Consider the following 19,073-nt stretch of genomic DNA (forward strand, 5'->3'; position numbering starts at 1 on the left):
TTAGGGGTCAGACGGTGCTCCTTGGCCCTACTGTTTTCTTTACATCAAGTTTCTAACCTCTCCAGGTGTAAGTTTTCTTACCTATACGGTAGCGGTAAAGGTGCTTGCCCCTCTGAGTTTCTGTGAGGTTCAAACAAGATTGTGTGTGGAGAGGCTCTGGCCCAGCGCCTGGCACACAGTATAGATCTGGGAAAACCTTGCTTTTCCTACAACATCATTTTCATTCTTCAGACTATCTATAGTTTAACACCTGGTGTTGAAAAAGAAGAAAACACTAGTCATCACTGAAAGTGAGCCCGAGACCTTTAAAAATTAGTAACTTGTCAGGAAATTGACTGATCATGTTAAGAAACTGTGTTTTGTTTTTCTGTGAATATTTTTAGGGTGCACTATGGGAACAACAAACTGCCAAGCAAAAGATGAAAGAGATAAAGGATGTTAGAAAAGATGTCAAAGCAAGAAAAGGCCAAGCGTTCCTCGGTTTGCCCCAAAGGCGAGCAGAATGTGATCAAACAGTTTTTCGCATCTATAAAGGAGTCAAGGCATTTTCATCTGTAAAGGAAAGAACTTGCTGCTGACAGGTGGAATGGATTGAATAATTAGAGTCTAGGATCCTTATCTGCCTGGGTAAGTCTTCCTCCAACCAACAGTGCCCTTGACCTAGTAAGTACAGGAGAGCAGGACTGGGGATCACTAATTCCCCTTTAGAATAACTTAAGAACCCCTGTCCAAAATTAATCTCCCAGACACACAGAGCCTGGAAAACTTCTGCTTGTGGCTGTTAAAGAGTCATTCTTTGGGGTTAATAAGGAACTCACTTAAAACGCAAATACTTTGCAAGGGCAAAGAGATTGTGTGGAGCCATCATTCACTCATGATCAGATGGATTTTCTTTGATTAGACTGCTATCTTCCCTACAATGAACGATGATCAGTTGTAGAGAGTGATTAGGGATTCTTATGTATAATCAATGTCCTTTCTGTGCACCTCACTCAGATGGTCCTAAGCTTACACTCACTTCTCCACTGGAGTTGTTTAACCCCATGTGAATCAAGGACTCTACCACCCCTGAGGTGTAGCAGAACTGACCTAAGAAAACAGGGATTGTTCTGGAAAGCCTGGAATTGAGGTAGCAGGGTAGCAAACTGTTGCCATCACCCCCTCAATGTGTAATCATCATCCTCCTTAGAACTGGGCCCCTACCTCTCACGTGTGCCCCTCCAGAGCAAGTCTCAGTAACGCTTTCTTGGAAATAACAGTAACTGTCATTTTATTGAGCACCTACTTTGTACCGGGCATTATGCACCATATCCATTCTCTCTAATCCTCACATCAACTCCATTTACCAAGGAAGAACCTGAAGCTCAGAGGAGTTAAGTAACTTTTTGGAAGTAGTGGCAGACAGGTTTCAAACGCAACCTGGCTTCTAAAAGCCTGTGTCATTTCTGTTGATAAGTGTTGGAGAAGGAAGGAGAGGGGGAAATGGAGAGTTGATAGTGGGATTTGGGATAAGAACCAGTCATCTAGGGAAAGCCAAGTTTCCTTGCTGAGCCTCTGTACAGGCATCACTTAGGAACTGCAAGGTGACCCTTGTCCCTCTCAGCCTTGGGGCAGTGCTGCGTGGCAGTGAGCACGTGGGATCTGGTCCCGCCTCTGTCCCTTTCTAGCTGAGTGATCCTGAGCAAGGGCTGCAGCCTCTATGCCCTCCTCTATAAAGACAATAACAAGAATACCCACTCCTGGAGTAATAGTAAAGATAGCAAATGAGATCTTCTATGTAGAGCACTCAGCACAATGTCGGATGCCTAATAAGAAAGAAAGAAACATGATTTTTTCTACTCACTTCTATTACCTTAGACTCCCATGTGTATGGAGACTGAGAACAATTTGCTTAGTTTCCAGGGACTTGGTTATAAAAAGACATTGTTCTCTCCCCCTCGACCTCAGCCCTGCTTCCCTTCTCCCTACCTCCTCACCCGCCCACTACACACCCAGCCCTGAGCCCCTCGGGGCACTGTGATCTCTCAGAGCTCCTTAAAATAAACTCTTATTAAAAAGACACTCACGCCAGATCTGAATACTGCACAAAGCAACAACCTGCGTGGAATCTGTCAACCCCATGCTGCGCTCTTCCGTGCTTATTCCTTTTATAGTGATATTGTCAGCCATGGGAGAAACCAAGCTCAGGGCTTCATCTCACATGGAGTTGTGCTGCTATAACTGGGTCCTGTCTGCTTCAGACCTTTTATCACACAAGATATGTACTTGTGTCGTTTCAGAGGGAGACATAACCCTCCTCAGGCTGAAGAGAGCTGCCAAATCCGGGACAAGTTTAGTCTTGCATTTTTATTTAGAAATCGCAGATAGAACTGCTTGGTGTTCATCTGTTCTTTTCCATTCTAGAAAACCAACAGGTATGCTGAAAAGCCACACGGCTCCAGTGATCTGCATCCATGTGTCTGCTGAGGATAACAAAATATTTTCCACGCCCACTGACAACACTATTAAGGTCTTCGCCCTCTTATGTTTTGATGCATTATCCAATGCGGTTTCAGACAGAGATGGTGTTCCCTTCATGTTTTCATTCCCCTCTCTGTAGTCTTTGGGGCCTCTGGATTAGCAGATACTCAAGTGTTATTTACTTTTGTGGATTTGCTTTGGAAAAGGAGAATAGGTAGGCAGTGGAAGGGCAGCCTCTTAGAGAACTTTCTATACCTGGTGTTTTGTTGGGAGGGGTTAACATTATTGCATTGAGGCCCCTGCTTGCGTTCTGTCCAAATACTCCCTTTGTCTTTGGAGAGTGCGGGTTGGGGGATGGAGAAGGGGATCTGGGGACAGAATGGGGACATAGTGAGGCACAGTCCCTTGCCACTAGAGGTTATCACCTTCTCTTGTAACACACTAGGGCGAGTGGGCCCTTTCTGAAACGTTGTCTATAAAACTTAGAATTTAAACCTTTCTGACCCTGGCAGAGGTAGCGACATTACCACCTTCATTTTGTTTGCCTTCACACCTCTTTTTCTAGCGAGGGTCCTGTCTACCTCTAAAACTCAGTCACTCTGTTATCTTTGGAATACACTATTTTTTATACAAAAAAACCTCACTGATTTATTTCATCCATCATCTCATATGCTTTTCCAGTGAATATGACACGTTTTCATGACTCATCCACCTTCTTTTCTGGACTGTCACAGGGCCAGAGGGTGGGGATTTAGAGCACCATGAGTCAAAGGAATGCTGGAACCTTGGGAAGGAGATCAGATTCACTGCTTTGTACAGATGCATAAACCAGCTCACTGACCCATCACATAATAAAGGATTGATAGATGTTAAGGGCTGAATCGTGTCCCCTCAAAATTCCTATGTTGAGGTCTTAACCCCCAGTACCTTAGAATGTGACTGTATTTAGAGATAGCGCCTATAAAGAAGTACTGAAGGTTAAATGAGGTCATACTGGTGGGCCCTAATCCAATATGACCGGTGTCCTTACAAGAAGAGGAAGTCAGGACACTTAGACTGAGAGGCAACCATGCAAGGACACAGCAAGAAGGTGGTTATCTGCAGGCCAAGGAGAGAGGCCTCCGAAGGAACCAAACTTATCCACACCTTGATTTTGGACTTGAATATCTTGCTTCACACTACATAAAAAGGTTAACTCAAAATGGATCATAGACCTAAATGTAAAAAGAGCTACATCTACAAAACTCTTAGAAGAAAACATAGGAGTAAATCTTCATGACCTTGGACTAGGCAATGATTTCTTAGATATGATATCAAAAGCACAGGAGACTAAAGGGGAAAAAAAAAATGAGTTGGACTTTCTCAAAAATAAAAACTTGTGCTTCAAAGGACACTATTAAGAAAGTGATTGGACAACTTACAGAATGGGATAAAATATTTTCAAATCATATTTCTGATAAGGGACTTGCATTTAGCATACAAAACTCAGCAATAAAAGCACAAATAGCTTGATTTTAAAATGGGCAAAGGACTTGGACAGAAGTTTCTTCAAAGAAAATATTCAAATGACCAATAAACACAGGCCAAGATGCTCAGCATCATTAGTCCCTATGAAAATGCAAACTAAAGCCACAGTGAGATACCACTTCACACCCAACAGAGTGGCTAAAATCAAAAGAGAGACGATAGCATGTGTTGGCAAGGATGTAGAGAAATTGGAGCCCTCATGCGTCGCTGGTGGGAATTTAAAATGATGCAGCCACTTTGGAAAATATCTGGCAGTTCCTCAAATGTTAACCAGAGTTAACATACGACCTAGCAATTCCACACCTAGGTTTACACCCAAGAGAATTGAAAACGTCTGTTCACACAAACACTTGCATATGAATATTCATAGGAGCATTATTCATGATAGCCAAAAAGTAGAAATTAACCAAATGTCCATGAACTGCGGAAAGGATGAATGAAATCGGGTACATCCATACAATGAAATATTATTCAGCAAGAAAAAGAAATGAAGCACTATCACATGCTACAACACGGAAAAGCTTGAGAAGCTTCAAGTGTTAAGTGAAAGCCAGTCACAAAAGGCCATGTATTGTATGATTCCATTTATATAAAGTGTCCAGAATAGGCAAATCCATAGAGACAGAAATGAGTTTAGTACTTGCCAGGGGATGGGGTGAGGTGGAAATAGGGAGTGGTTGCTAATGGGCATGGGGTTTCTTTTTGGAGGAATGAAAACTTCTTGAAATTAGATAGTGGTAAAGGTTGCACAACTCTGTGAATATGCTAAAAGCCACTGAACTGTACGCTTAAAAATACAAATTTTGTAGTATGTGGGTTAAATAGCAATAAAGCTGTTATTTTTTTTTTAAAGGAGAGAGGGGAGAGAGAGGGAGAGGGGAGTCAAGGATGGCACCAAGAGTTTAGGCCTGAGCCAAACACCGCAGTGAGGAAGATGGTGGGTGAGAGGAGCATAAGGTCAGAGGCCCAGTTGTGGATGTGCTGGAGAGAGTCATCCTGAGTTGAAGGGAGATGTCAGGGCTGGAGATATAAATGTGGGAATAATCAGCATTTAGATGGAATTTTAAACCATGAAGTGGATGAGATCATAAAGGGAGCAAAAGTGGGCAAAGGAGAGAAAAGCCCCCAAGACAGAGCACAGGGACCCTGTGATGCTCTGGGATTTTACTGTCTGTAGGGTCCAACATGGCTTCTGTGTAGTGAACTTAGAGTCTATCTCATGGCAATGAAGAGGATATTTTATACAAAACTAGGTGTTGAGATCACAGTCAGGGATACAACAGGACCCAAACTCAATTCAGTTCTCCAAGAACATTTGATTAAAATGGTAAGATTTATGGACTTTAGTTTCTGATTTATTTTGAAAATCAAATTTATGTAAAGACATCCACCAAGGCCACAAAGTTGGAGATTTCACTTTTTTTTTTTTGAAATTTGCCACCATCAGATAATCATAATTCTGTATGTGAGGACATGTTTTCTATCCTATTTTCTTTTCTTAGTGCCTCTCCATTTTCTCCCAATCTAAACTCATGATTACAAGATTAGCATCTTGCCTGTGATGATTCAGGCATATTGAATCACTTCCCAAAGTGTGTTTAAAATATATTGAAATCCTATCTTGGAAATAGGGTGTGTAATTTATTTCAGAATATATTATTTCTACCAAATAAAAACTAATCAACTAGGAACCAAACAGCTAAATTTCCAGCATGCCTGATCAAATAGTCTTCGTTCTTTGATTGATTTTTTTAGCCCAAATATTTCATGTCTCTAAATCATGGGGACACACGAAATGTTTCAGGAGTCTGCTGGTTTCTGGCATTCTCTAAAGAAGAGTAAAGTGACAGATTGAGATTTCCATTTTCACTTGTTATTTTCTGTGAATTTAATATTGCACACCACAAAGAGAGCTGTTTTGTGTCAACAGGAATTAGGATGGAAAGAAAGTGATTTCTTGGAAGGAAGATAACATGCTGTATTAGTTAAGGTAAGGCTTGCCACTGTAACAAATAAACTCCATATTTTCCATAGGTTGAAACAACAGAAGTTTCTTTCTGTCTACTGTAACAATCCTGTGCCAGTGTTCCTGGTGAGGGGCACTTTTTCTCACTTCAAGAACAGGGCTGTCTCCATATGGGGGTCCCACCTTACTTAGGTTCTCAGATTCCTCTTAATCCAGGTGCAATGGGTATGAGAATAGAGAAGACATATCTGCCTCTTAAAAAATCCCAGCCATAAATGATACATCACTTTCTCTCACATTCTATTGCCGAGTTCATGACTCTGGGTGAAACAGAAGCTGGGAAATGCCTTAGTCCAGTAGCCACTTCCCAGTAACTTTACACTGTAGACAGGGAAGCACAGATTTGGAGGAGGTGGGGCAGAATGCCTTGGAGACAGACAGATTTGAGTTTAAATTCTGAAACTACCACAAACTGGACGACCTCGGGTGAAGTACTCAATCCTTCTGAACTAAGTTACTTAATTCTTTGAGACATTGGTTTACTCTTCTGCAGTATGGGAGAAAGGGTCGTCTTGTAGATTAGTTGTGTTCATAAAAGATAATTTATGAACTGTGCTCACCGCAGAGTAGTTTTACCTGGTAAGATTCTTTTTTTTTTAATTCATTTTTGGCTGCGTTGGGTCTTCGTTGCTGTGCCCGGGCTTTCTCTAGTTACGGCGAGCTGGGGCTACTCTTCGTTGTGGTGCACAGGCTTCTCATTGCGGTGGCTTCTCTTGTTGTGGAGCACGAGCTCTAGGTGCACAGGCTTCAGCAGTTGTGGCACGCGGGCTCAGTAGTTGTGGCGCACGGGCTTAGCTGCTCCTCGGCATATGCGATCTTCCCAGACCAGGGATCCAACCCGTGTCCCCTGCATTGGCAGGCGGATTCTTAACCACTGAGCCACCAAGGAAGTCCCTTACCTGGTAAGATTCTTTTGAATCAAAGGGACAAAAATCTAACTGAAACAGTTTAAGCTGAAAAGGGAGAATTTGAAGGACTCAGTGCACTATTGCTGGTTTAAAGACAGAGGAGGCAACAGGATGAGGGATGTAGGTGTGTAAGAAGCTGAGAGAGAGAGGCCAACAACCAGCAAACAGGAACACATCCCTCCAAACACAAGCAAGAGGGCTCAAGATGGCAGCACAGGAATATCCTGAACTTATATCCTCCCACAGGCACAAACCTACAACTGCTAATGGAATAATTCCCTCAGAAAGAGATCTGAAAACCGGATGGACAGAGCCTCGCGAGAAAAGGTAAAAGGACAGCATTGAGACGCGTGGGAGAGACAGAGATACGGGCTCACCAGGGAAAACCACGCCCCAGCTGCACCACTGGGAGGGACCCCAAAGAGGTGGAGCTTTTCCCTGAGGAGTGAGGGATTCGAGCTCCACATCAGGCACCCCAGCCCCCAGATCCTGCACAGGAGAGATAAGCCCCCAAATCACCCGGCTTTGAAAACCAATGGAGAATAAACCCAGGGAAACTATAGAACTGCAGGCAACAAATACCCCGCTCTTAAAAGGCTCATGCACGGCCTCACCCAACCTGAAAACCAGCACAGAAACACCAGGTTGAAAAGTGTATGTTTCATAGGCGAAGGGCACCCATTTACTAATCTTCAAGTGTCTGCTGAAGAAGCAGGAGTCATTTGGGATGCTTCCTGGGGATAGAGTCACTGGCAGGAGACATTTACGTGACCTCAGGCTTCCTTGCTAACGCCAGTGCTGGTGGGCACCACTTTGGAATTCTCCATGTGACCCGGTAGCGCCGATGGGCACGTCCCACTGACAGCCCCGCCCACCCTGCATCCTGGCAGCCTCTCACAGCCAGCTGGATGATACCAGCCCGCCAGCACTCCAAGGCAGCCAGAGGCCCACGACAACAGGAGGGCGCACATAGCCCACGTAGGGGACAGCCCTTAAGCGCCCGGCTCTAGTGGCCAGGCAGGATTGCACTTCTGAGCCCCACAGGACAGCTCCTAAATAAGAGCATGCCTTCAGGACTGGGAGAGATAGCTAATTCTTAATACGTATATATATATACTTAATACACAGAGAATTAGGCAAAATGAGGAGGCAAAGAAATATGTTCCAATTGAAAGAATGAGACAAAACCTCAGAAAAGATGTTCAGCATCACTAATTATTAGAGAAAGGCAAATCAAAACCACAATGAGATATCACTTCACACCTGTTGAAATGGCTATTATCAAAAGGACAAGAAATAACACATGCTGGAGAAGATGTGGAGAAAAGGGAACCCTTGCACACTGTTGGTGGGACTGTAAATTGGTGCAGCCACTATGGAGAATGGTATAGAGACCCCTCACAAAAACTAAGAATAGAACTACCATATGACACAGCTATTAAACTTCTGGGTATTTATCCAGAAATCATGAAAAAACTAATTCAAAGAGATATATGCACCCCTATGTTCATTGCAGCATTATTTACAATAGCCAAGACATGGAAACAACATAAGTGTCCATTGATGAATGGATAAAGAAGATGCGACACACACAGACACACAGACACACACACACACACACACAAAATGGAATACTACTCTGCCATAAAAAATAACAAAATTCTGCCTTTTTTTTTTTTATTTATGGCTGTGTTGGGTCTTCGTTTCTGTGCGAGGGCTTTCTCTAGCTGCGGCAAGTGGGGGCCACTCTTCATCGCGGTGCGCGGGCCTCTCACCATCGCGGCCTCTCCCATTGCGGAGCATTGGCTCCAGATGCGCAGGCTCAGTAATTGTGGCTCACGGGCCTGGTTGCTCCGCGGCATGTGGGATCTTCCCAGACCAGGGCTCGAACCCGTGTCCCCTGCATTGGCAGGCAGATTCTCAACCACTGCGCCACCAGGGAAGCCCAAAATTCTGCCATTTTTGATAACATGGATGGATGAAGAGGGCATTATGCTAAGTGAAATAAGTCAGGTGGAGAAAGACGAATACCATATGATTTCACTCATATGTGGAATCTAAAAAAAACAAAACAAAACAAACAAAATAAAACAAAAGCAAACTCATAGACACAGAGAACAGATTAGTGGTTACCAGAGGGGAAGGAGGTTGGGAGGCGGGTGAAATGCATGAAGGGTCAACTGTATGGTGATGGATGGCAATTAGACTTGGGCTGGTGATCACTCTGTAGTGTACACAGATGTCAAATTGTAATACTATATACCTGAAACTTATATAACAAAAAGGGGGGAGAAATTATTGTTTATTGAAACCAGATCCTAGGACAGATGGACTCATGGGCAGCTGAGCTCACAGATGGCACTGTGGTTCCCATGCTGTATGCCTGCACTTTGCATGTCTGTTCCTTGGTTCACATTGGTCTCATCAACACCTACTGCTGAATGGCTTTCTCCTTCCAAATGGCCAGGACCCGTCCAAGCCCACAGCCTGAACTCACGTCCCAACTCTACTCTTACTAGCAGCTCCAGCCAGAAAAACCTAAAGGAAGGACGCAGACTGACCAGGCTCAGATCCTTTGTCCAGTGCTTACAGCCAGAGAAGCCGTTCTCTTAACAGAAGACAGGAGGGTGCTGGAGAGACACTAGCTACATCCGGGGTGCTTAATTATTGTAGCTGTTTTTATTTGGGGGACATCACTATGAAGAGCCTCTCCCTACATTTTCCTTTCACTGACTTTGTCAGGGTCCCTCTATAGCACCCCAGCTGAGATCACTCTTCCCAGGCTCCAGAATTCCCTCTGCCCTCCCCTCATCAAAACCCTCTTTCTCTCAGTAATGTTAGCTCATGCACTGAGAAGAAATTAACATGTAAATGGATTCCCATTGTGGTACAAGTGACTGATAAGAAGGATGTGTGTTACCTTTCTACCCAGAAAGAAGAGAATCTTCAAACAAATCAATTCTCCAGATTGGGGCCAGGGGGTGGGGATGCCCCTTGAACAAGCAGCCTTCAGGGTCACTCTTTCCATGGGATTATTTTACTTTGATCACTACTGTCACCCCCATGCTGACCTCCTAGGATACATTGCTCCCGCTTCTATGCCATGATCTAAAATCCCAGATTAAAAGGTAGGCTGGAACTCTCAAAATGAGTGTGTTAACTCCTGGGGAGAACTAAAGGAAAATCAACAGTATAAATACAAGAATTAAGAGTCTGACTCAAGGGGTAAAGTCTTCAAATCTCACAATAGCTGATTTGCTTCCTCGAGTCTCAAAGGAAGAAGGAAGAAGCCCCATCCAAGCACACCCCACCCAGTTCAATCTACATTTTCCTGTGTGCTCTGGAGGCAGATGGGCCAGAGGTTGACTCCTAGGTTAGTTACTTACTAGCTCTGTAAACTTGGCTGAGTCACTTAACCTCACTGTAACTCGGAGGATAATGTCTCCCTCCCAAAGTTGATTTAAGAGCCCATCAGTTTGCTAGGGCTGCTGTAACAAAGTATCACAGAATGTGTGGCTTAAACAACAGAAATGTGTCGTCTCCCAGTTCTGGAGGCTGGAAGTCTGAAATCAAGGTATCGGCAGGGTTGGTTCCTTCTGAGTGCTGTGAGGGAGAATCTGTTCCATGCCTCTCACCTAACGTCTGGTGATTTGCTACAACCTTTGGCCTTCCTTGGCTTGTAGAAGCATCACCCTAATCTCTGCCTTCATCTTCACATGCTGTTCTCCCTGTGTACGTGTCTGTCTCCAAATTTCCCTTTCTTATAAGGAAACCGGTTATATTAGATTAGGGGCCACCTATATGAGTCATCTTAACTAATTACATTTGCAATAACCTTATTTCCAAATAAGGCCACATTCTAAAGTACTGGGGGTTATTCAACATACACATTTTGGGAGGACAAAATTCAACCCATAACAAAGAGTAAAATATACAGCCTTTAACACAACGCCGGGCACATGTTCACTCACTAACCGAGGCTGCCTTTGTGATGATCATGATCTTCCCAATTTTACACTTGACCCACCCCCTTCTCCCCAGGGATGCAGCCATCCCTTGCAGCTCTCATCAGATCACAGTATCTTACGATCCCACAAGAACCATGGCATGGCTTGTGTGCCAATTAAAATAAATGATTAACGATAATATTATTATTCTAACCATATTTATACCATTTTCTAGCACTCTATCTTTTATTAAATTTTCAGATTCCTTAAATCAATTTTATAAGGTAAGTACTATTATTTTTCTTCCCATTTTACAGACGAAGAAACTGAGGGAAAGCGAGTGTAGTAATTCGCCCAAGGCCACACAAGCCATTAGGCAGTAGAGCTGGGATTCCAACCCAGGCAGGGGGCTTATGCTCTCAACCAATAGCCGCCCCGAGGTCTGTAGCCCGTGTCCTCCAGTGGCGGGCTTTGAGGACCTGTAGTAAGAAATGGGAGCATAGCTGGGGGACAGCAGTAGCTCGGAGCCCCAGGTCAGACCCATGCTGTGAGCCCCCACTGTGGAAGCTGGGTCCATGGGAAGAGAAGCCATCTCCTCCTGGGGGAGTAAAGCACAGTTCTGGGGTGGCTTGGCCGCAGAGTCCCTGGCACTCGGGAAGCTTTGGCCTGGCAGAGGGGCTCAGGAACTTGGTGCCCACTTCGTGCTTCCTTTACAAACAACAGAGGAGAAGAAACCCCTTTTACGACTTTTCATTTGGATGAGGCGGGAGCGGGGCAGTGTTTAAACCTCCCTCAAGCCCAACCAGACCCCCAACAGGTGACGGCTTTGGAAACCCAGCAAAGCAGGCTCTTCAAGAGCTCCCATCTCTTCTCCTCACTTCCTCCTCAGATCTGGGATCTGGAGACCAAGAGCTGCTTGTTTACCGCCTCCTCCAAAGCCAGCGGTACTCGGGGCCAGCCCGGGGCCTGCCTCTATCTCCCCGGCCCCAGAGCCCTGTGTGTGGCGACGGACACCGTCGCCCTCCTGCACCTGAGGCTGAGGTAGGCCCCGAGCGCTCAGCTCTCCAGAAGGTCCTGCAGAGCCCAGGGCAGCTGTAGTCGACCTTCTACTTAATGTGTGAGCCCTCTGTGTGAGCCCTGGGCTGTACGCCCCACATCCTGTCTCACAGTGTCTATTTGGCGAGCTCTCTTTAACATTCCCACTAATTGCTCTGACACCGCCTCCCTATATTATCCAAAAGTCTGGAGTCTACCCCTCGAGCCCCCTTCCACCCGCCAGCCCTCCCCCGGTAGGAAACTGTCCTAGAAGCCCCGGGGTCTGCCTATTCAGTCCGGAGGCGTCAGCCTACTTGCAGTCCCACGGCTGCAGGGGTGCTCGCCTCCAAGACCCCATCCCCCAAGCAGGGCAGCCGCCCAGGGACACCCAGGGGCGCGGCCAGGCCATCACCACAGCCAGGCCCGGAGGCAGGCTCTTCACTCAAGATGCCAAAGCAGCCAGCTGAAAGACGGGAACGTCAGTCAATCAAACTGCTCTCTGTTCTACATGATATCACTGTGCAGAACAAACAGCCTGTTGGATTGACTTTCTTTCTTTCTTTCTTTTTTTTTTTTTTGGACCCAAGTGTCTGAAATTCCACCTCATGGCAAAAGCAGCCTCATTCCTAGCGCCAGCGCTTAGGTGCCAGATACTGTCTGCCGGTCCCCGCTCTGTCACTCGGGAGCTTGTGGTCTTGACCAAGTGAGCCGACCCTTCTCCACCTCCTGCTGTTTCCTCATCTGTGAAGTGGGCAGACTGTGGTCCCCTAAGTTCTAATCACCCTCACGCCAAGTCCCGTTCTTCCTTGAAGAGGATTCGCCCACACCAAGAATCTTCTGGCACTACGTCTGAGGTTTCAGAGCCCCCAGATGTCTATTAGTGGCTCTGGCTTATGGCTGACCGTCGCAGGGCACTACAGAGAGCGAAGGCTGGCCACCAACATTCGGTTAGTCAGTGTCTACTACATGCCAGCCTCCTCCGGACATTTTACATCCTTTCTCACACTTCCTCCTCACAAAATTTCTATAAAGGATTCCATTTTACAGATGAGGAAATGAGTTTGAAGGGTTTGGGTGGCTTCACTCCAAGGGCTGTCGGTTCTGTGTGCTGACCTCCCAGACATGGCTCAGGGGGCAAAGTCCAAGGGCACAGGTGGGTCCTTTGCACCTGGGTACCCGTAGGAGGCATGCTGCAGGGCCCCCCGGGGCCTGGCCTGGCCTTGTCCCTGCTGTGAGGGAGAAGCACTGCCATTCAGAATGGGATGATATGGTTTGTGTTGGTTTGGGGGAAGATGGACATTAATAGGGAAGAAGGTCCACTCGGCAGTATCACGAAATCACACTCCTCCTACCCCAACAAGGAGACGTGGTATCAGTTTTCACGGTTAGTGGCTACTCTTCATTGCACGCCCATTATGTTATGTGAGGTTCTGTGCTCAGGACATTACATCAGCCCTCCCTATCCATGGGTTCTGCATCAACACATTCAACCAACCATGGATGGAAAAAAAATTTTTTTTAATTCCAGAAGTTTCCAAAAAGCTGAAGTTGAATTTGCCACATACCGGCAACTGTATACATAGCATTTAAATTGTATTGGATATTATAAGTAATCTGGAGATGTATATGAAAGGATGTGCATAGGTTATATGCAAATACTATGCCATTTTATATAAGGGACTTGAGCATCTGTGGATTTTGGTATTCTAGGGGGTCCTCAAACCAATCCCCTATGGATATGTAGGTACCGCTGTATATGTTTTCTCATCTAATCCTCAAAACAATGCTTTAAAGTAGATACCATTATCCCCATTTAACAGATAAGAAATTTACAGTTTTGAGCAGCTAAGTGACTTGCCCAAGGTCGCAGACCCATCATTTGAACTCAAGACTATCCTCTTAACCATTCTTTAATAAAGCAATCGATGCCTCATCCTGGGTATGCGTGTCACATACTCAGTTCCGGTTTTCATTCTCTCTCTCCCCCCCCCCCCCCCCGCCCCTCTCTCTCTCTCTCTGTTTTTCACGAGCAAGATCTCCCCTCGAGCCTCACCCGGTGGTTTCCCACAAGGAGCCCGTGGTGTGCTGCCAGTACAACCCCCTCCTCAGTGGGGATGATCGGGGACATCACAGCCCAGACACGTCCTCTTCATGTGCCCGCTCACTTGAGCTGCACTCCCAGTGACACTCGACTGTCTTTGCATCTGTTCTTGTCTAGCTTCTGCTCCAGAGATTAGTGGTTAAATACCAAAAGAAGTAGATCAAAAATTTTTTGTGATGACTCAGTCTCAATTCATCTCAAAGAAGGCGGGTTCCTGCATAGTTTGGGTTCAAACTTGTAAAGAAGCATTTATCCTCCAAATTTATCACAGTCACCTCCGAGTCCAAGGAAGCCAACCTCTTCACCTTCTCAGCGTCCTGCACCTTCCTGCCCCTGGCTCTGTGCAACCTTTTCTCATCTCCACCCCAGAATTTCCTGCTTCCTCCTCTTTTCCTACGCACACCTGAGCAATCCTTCAAGGTCCAACTCAAGTCCTATCTCTGCCAGGAAACACTTGCCTTCACTGCCCTGACTCATGCAGGCACCTCCCCCTTCCTGATCACCCACAGTTAGTGCCTCCCCTGGCTGCTGGAGTGTGTTCTCTCCTGCCCTGCTCTGTTTCACCTGTGTGAGCCTCGCCTCTAAACAATTTCTGCAGGCACTTGAGAGCAGGGATCAGAATATCTATGTTTCCCTCTTCTTTCCTCCTTGATCTCTCAAAACCGTTCTTATTCTTTAAGGCACAACTCAGATACCAGCTCCTCTAAGAAGCCATCCTAGATCCCCTCCCACACCCAGGCAGAATGAATGGCTCCGTTAGCATCTGGGCTCCTAATTCCATGGTAACACAGTCTGTCTCCCTCAATAGCATTATTTTGATATGCACGTCTCCCCCAGTGGTGGGTGGTAGGTAGGTGTTGAATTGAGATATAAACACCCTCACAGCTATTACTGTATTAGGCACATGCTGGTAATAAACTCTCCAATACTTACTGAGTTAAATTATTGATTTGAGTGTTCGCTCACCTTGCAAATCTGTTGCTGTGTGAAATCTTTGGATCATTGTCATGCCCACCGTCACAATTCATGACATCTAAACCACATTACACTTGATATTTGTGGAGGAGAGAATATAGCCCAAGATCTTGATGAAGCCTGAATTTATGAATACCACTATACCACACTGTGTTCATTCAGTTGTATAAGCAGAGTGCTAGGGACCACCAACTTCGCCTCTGAAAATCCTTGTAAACTGTACAATGAAAATTAATAAATGCTCAATTAAATGTTTACAGCACATCACTTATGAGCTGCAACTTAGCACACACATAGTTATATGTAATACCAAAGTTTATAAGAATAACAATTTTTTATCAACTGAGCTTAAAACTATATTCTTTAAATTATTTTAAAATTTACTAGCAAAATTCTATTATATTTAATTGGGGACATGATTGCATTTTAATATATTTAAATGGATGGGATCTCCAAAAGGAAGAACAACATGGGGCAGTGAAATTCTTTTTTTTTTTTTTTAATATTTATTTATTTATTTGGTTGCACCGGGTTTTAGTTGCGGCATGCAGGATCTAGATCCCTGACCAGGGATAGAACCCAGGCCCCCTGCTTTGGGAGCGCGGAGTCTTAACCACTGGACCACCAGGGAAGTCCCTGGGACAGTGAAATTCTTAAAGGAGCCCTGCTATGGCATGAAATTCCCTCCACAAAATGCAAGTGAGGTAGGTATACCTGAAAAGTATACATAGCACCTTTAGACTTTTCTTGATTCTGTAAATAGAACCCTAAAGTCATTTTCAGAGAGGTTTCCCTTGCTCACTTCAGTCTTCAATCTTTTCACTTCCGTTACCAGCAGTAGCAGGTGGCTTTCTTGGGGAAATAAAAAAAAAAACAAACTGTGTTTAATCACACAGCAGCAAGGCAGGTCCTCCCTTGGGTGTTGATCCTACCCAGCTCATGCTGTCTGCTCATTCGTCCACGCCATCAGGTACTTAAATCAATTCTGGATCTCAACCATATCACAAATCACTGCCTGTTGTGGAACTTTGGGATATTTGCAAAGATTGAAACCACTAAAGTAAAGTAAAGATTAAAACCACTAAAGTAACACTAAGGGTTTATTGAAATATTCAGAAGAACAGATGAATGCCCCTGAGCTGTACATACCCCTGGGAACCCTGGCCTTATAGAAGGACAGAGGAAAGGAAGCAAAGTGTACCCTACTGATCTCAGCAACTTGCAATCAACAACAGTGCTGTCTGGTTTTTGGCTTGGAGACCCAGAAGTTTCTCTAATATCAATGGGGCAGCCTTTTTACAAAGTGGTAGGCTAGAAGGACCGTTCAATAGTCCTGAGAAAGAGTGCTGTCCTCAAGTGTTTCTCCTCTGACACTGTCACTGCTTCTGGGTGCAGGATCCAGAAAGCCTGCCCCAGAGGAGGTCCTTCCTGGGGGGGTGGGGGGCACTTACCCCAACCAGTCATGACAGATGCTACTCACCTCCCTTTAAAGATGATTCTCATTCAAAAGCTGCTCAAAGGTTGGAGCTAAAAGAAAGTAACTACAAGACTGGAACGAGTTGGACTGAGTGAAGTCTTAAAGCTGAGGGTTTAAATATCCTCCCCAGAAAATGGGTCATCTACCCATTCAGCTTTGCTTTAATGGTCAATAAATTTTGCTGCTCAAAATTCAATCCACACCTATCTTCTCTGAGTCTAGGTGGCCAGGAGATTTTCATCCAATATTTCTAAATTTTCTCATCTTCTCAGAGAGTGCTGTAGACTGAATTGTGTTCCCCCCAAATTCATGTGTTGAAGTCCTAACACCCAGTACCTCAGAATGTGTCTGTATTTGGAGATGGAGCCTTTAAAGAGGTCATCAACTTGAAATAAAGCTGTTAGGGTGGGCCCTAATCCAGTCTGACTGGTCTTCTTATAACCAGAGGAAATGTAGACACATAAAGAGATGCTGGGTTGCACAGGCACAGAGGAAAGAGCTTGTGAGGACACGGTGAGAAGGCGGCCATCCGCAAGCCAAGGAGAGACGCCTCAGAAGAGACCAAACCCTGCTGGCAACTTGATCATGGACTTCCAGCCTCCAGAACTGGGAGAAAATAAATGTCTGTTGTTTGAGCTCCCCAGTCTATGGTATTTTCTTATGGCAGCCCTAGCTAATGAATACACTCAGGTAACCAACTTGTATTGAAAGTACGGAAACTTTTGGGGTAAACTTTCATCTTTCATATCTATGACCCTAGACCTCTAAATGCAAATTCTCTTTAATTTGATAGCCAGTGTCTCCAGGCTACTTTTTCCAACTTCCTGATACAGGTGGTGAAAGTATGGGACTTTGAAACAGGAATACTGTTGTCTGATTTTATTGAGGCTCATGGCAATGCTGGAATCCGTTGTCTGACCTTTGGCTCCAGTGGAAGAGGGTATGTGCCTTCTCCAGAATCTTTTTTTTTTTTAATTTTATTTATTTATTTATTTATTTTTGGCTGCATTGGGTCTTCGTTGCTGTGCGCAGGCTTTCTCTAGTTGTGGTGAGCGAGGGCTTCTCATTGTGGTGGCCTCTCTTGTTGCGGAGCATGGGCTCTAGGTGCGCGGGCTTCAGTAGTTGTGGTGCGCAGGCTCAGTAGTTGTGGCACATGGGCTTAGTTGCTCCACGGCATGTGGGATCTTCCCCAATCAGGGCTCGAACCCGTGTCCCCTGCATTGGCAGCGGATTCTTAACCACTGTGCCACCATGGAAGTCCCTCCAGAATCTTTTACCGTTAGGCAGGGTGACCCCTGACATGCAGTCCTGACGGGGGTCTCTGTTTCCTAGGCTAGTTACTGGGGGCAGAGATGGCTGTCTGAAAATATGGAGCTACAACAACGGACATTGTCTTCACACCTTGAAACATGGTGAGTCACCTCCTACCAAGGGTCCCCATAAAATAATGATGCAAGATTAGGCATTTGTAGTAAATGTAGAAGAAATCAAATGAGATAAAATCTAAGATGCATGTAAAAATCCTACATCCTTTTTCTCTGGCATTTCATTGCCAGTGACTCTAAACTTCTATGTAGGAAGGACATACATTACATACATGTTTGTTCTCCCATCTATAGCCCATGCATTTGTTCCCTCACTGCCTGGTGTAGGCCTCATTTCTTAAAAGAGTTTAGCTTTTTAAAACATTTTAAAAATCACATAAGTCAAACATCACAAAGTCTACATGAACTAAAAGCTACTCTCTTTTGTGTGTCATTGTGATTTTTTTCAAGGCTGCTTATTCCATTTGTTCATGTGCTGTGTCTGTTCTTGGTAAAATTTCCGCAGTTCTGGCCTGTGAAACTAGGGGGAAGATCAGAGGCAAACGTTCTTCAATTCTCAGTACAAATGAAGTCCAAGTAAATAAGATAAAAATTACTCAGAGTAGGGACTTCCCTGGTGCTCCAGTGGTTAAGACTTCGTGCTTCCACTGCAGGGGGCACGGGTTGGATCCCTGGTCTGGTAACTAAGATCCCTCATGCCTCATGGCTCTGCCAAAAAAAAAAAAAAGTACGCAGAGTAATGAGTGTGTGATTCCTAGTTCTGCCTTTGACCTCATGCATTCATCTGCTCATTCACTCAGCCAGTAAGTGCCAGGCACGTGCAGGGTCCTGTCAGGAGGAAGGTGAGCCTCTTCCCATAGCTGAGCGAGGGCTGAATCAGCCTTTTAGGGCAGTGAGAGTGGCATCAGCTGTGTTTTGGTGGCTTGCAAGACACCTAACTGTGGTTTGAAAACTAAAAAGTAAGTGCTGAAGTTTCCCCAGTCATCAGTTGGGTTAAGTCAATATATGTAAACTGACTCAAGAACTAATAAAGAAAAATGCTTACTCTAAGTTGATAATATTATCTTTCTAGATGAAAAGCAAAGTGAAGTCTGTGATTATACCTACTTGGAGGTAAGCCAAAATAAGTGAGTTCTATTCAGCTTGAATAGAAGAGGGTCATCTTGGATATTTAGTGGGACATATATTTTGATACAAACTTTGTCCTGGGCTTCCCTGGTGGCGCAGTGGTTGAGAATCTGCCTGCCAACGCAGGGGACACGGGTTCGAGCCCTGGTCTGGGAGGATCCCAC

General features: G+C 45.0%; 1 pseudogene; it reads left to right on the forward strand.

The window, feature by feature from the left end:
- The first annotated feature begins 435 nt into the window (after positions 1 to 435).
- The window catches only part of LOC132352720 (WD repeat-containing protein 49-like), a 34,823-nt pseudogene continuing 16,185 nt past the window's right edge, over positions 436 to 19,073 (forward strand).

Source organism: Balaenoptera ricei, chromosome 18 (assembly GCF_028023285.1).
Source record: "Balaenoptera ricei isolate mBalRic1 chromosome 18, mBalRic1.hap2, whole genome shotgun sequence".
Classification (NCBI taxonomy): domain Eukaryota; kingdom Metazoa; phylum Chordata; class Mammalia; order Artiodactyla; family Balaenopteridae; genus Balaenoptera; species Balaenoptera ricei.